The sequence below is a fragment of the Lonchura striata genome, chromosome 18 (assembly GCF_050655825.1).
Source record: "Lonchura striata isolate lonStrDom1 chromosome 18, ASM5065582v1, whole genome shotgun sequence".
NCBI classification, from domain to species: domain Eukaryota; kingdom Metazoa; phylum Chordata; class Aves; order Passeriformes; family Estrildidae; genus Lonchura; species Lonchura striata.
Window position 1 is genome coordinate 1,334,373 of NC_140720.1, and position 2,239 is coordinate 1,336,611.

Below are 2,239 nucleotides of genomic sequence, written 5' to 3' on the forward strand. Positions count from 1 at the left end.
AGCCCCCCTCGAGACAAGACAAACATTGAGGGGCTGGAACATGGCCAGAGAAGGGCAACGGAGCTAGGGAAGTCTGATGGACAGTAGCTGAGCGAGCTGGAGAGACTCAGCCTGGAGAAAAGGAGGCTCTGGGGACACCTTACCCCTCTCTACTACTACCTGAAAGGAGATTGTACCAAGGTGGGCATCTGTCTCTTCTCCTAGGTAACAAGTGATATAACAAGAGGAAATGGCCTCAAGTTGTGCCAGGAGAGCTTAAGATTGGATATTAGGAAAAATCTCTTCTCCAAACAGGTTGCCAAGCATTGGAATGGCATGTCCAGGGAAGTGATGTAGTCACCATCCCTGGAGTTTAACAGCTAGACGCAATGATCTTGGAAAAAAATATTTTCTAAATGATTCCATGATTCCTATAACCTGTGTGGAATTACACAGTAGTAGGATTCTAAGTAGGAGAGGATAGGCAGGATACAATATTGTCTTTTGAGAACTGTGATATTGCACAGATTAGTAGCTTCCAATTTAAAACCTGCTTGCTGAAATCATGTAATACCAAGGCAGGAACTGAAGCTCTTTTAATGATTTAGAAATTTTTTTCTTTTCCGTGCACATTATGTTTGCACTGGGTATTGGTTCATTTTTGCTGAAGCATAGTACCCATTTGTATATGTTTAAGGATTCATTGCATTAATATGTGAAGATGAAAAAGGCCATGTGGTTTATTTTGAGCAGATAACATACAGCCAATAAGACTGGCACTGCTAATCTTAAAGACTAGTAAAACCAGTTTTTGACTGTCCACTATTATCTGAATTTAGGCCATTCACTTGCAGACTAGGTGTATTCACCTGAATTGACATTGTGTAGACTGTAATCTTTTTTTACTCTCCATTAAAGTTTGTCTGTTCAGGGCACTATTGAATCACTGGAAGTTACCAGTTACTCATTAGGGAACTAACAAGCATTTACGTATGTGACTAGGGGCTGATTGAAGATATGCTGGAGAATATGACAGCTAATTTGAAAGGGGGGGCAGGGGTGAAGAAGGGTTGAAAAGATAATGGGGTTGATAGGTTAGGCAATGGCTAATATAAAGAATGCCAGCAGTCAGAATAGTGTATGGATTTAGACATTAGCCTATTATGTGCTGATTCTGATGAGTGCTCTGAGGGGCCCACTGGACAATATAAATTATGCCAGGACTTTCACGATAATTTTTGTGTGTTCAGATGTAGAAAATAATTTTAAGCTGGGTTTCACCATTGTATTTTAAACCAGAGGTGATTCATATAAGTAAATGAACTCAATTCTTTTAATAATTGACGTATTCTGTAACTCTAATTAGCTAAATGGAAATTGCCTTGTTTCAAAAGTCAAATTGTTAGTCCTGATTCTCATTTTCATTAATAGTTACTGGTGAAAATAACTATTCTATATACATTTTCTTTAACTGGCATGGGGCTAGAACACACAATTCTCTTCTGATGATATAAGGAAAATTATATAACTACTGATAATGCTCTATCTTCTCTAAATTATTGTACTTTAGGTATCATTTGGGTGCAGCATTACAGGAAGTTTGCGTCATGACTTATCTGGAAGTCATGAGTATCTAGAGTGACTAAGGGAAAATCATGCTTTAGGCCTGCTGCATGTGTTACATGTTCCTCTATCTCATCTATACAGTGTAAAGCAGTTTAGTTGATGGATACAGTTTTAAATAATTAAGTGCCTTGATGGCAGAATGTGTTTATCTGTTCTGCATGATCTTACGTTGCAGTTGGTCTGAGTTTGTTTTACATGCTTTTTAGTTTTTCACATGATGTAGCAGGAGTGCATAGGAAGTTTGTTCACACCCGTAACAGCTGTACTTGAAAGGGGCAAAGAGTCTCCTTCCTGATCTGCGCTAAGGAGAAATTGTTTAAAATAATGTTTTGTTGGATAAACAAAATGTATAGGAAGACAACTGAACAGGAGAATGAGATCTGAGAGTATGGGACAAGTACTAGCTGCGCTTTGGGAGAATGGGGTCTTACTGAAGGAGACCGGGGCTGCAAAGGAGCGTGCCCCTGCTCACACGATCCAGAGAAGAGGCTGCTGAGAGTAGTGAGCGCGGAACGGAGAGACTGCGAGGAACAGAAAACACGCCGCCGGGTTCCTGGAAGTGAATGCAGGGCGACGAACTGAGACATAGGAGGGGCGGCAGGCGGGGACTGGCACCGCCTCCCCGGGCGAGGCG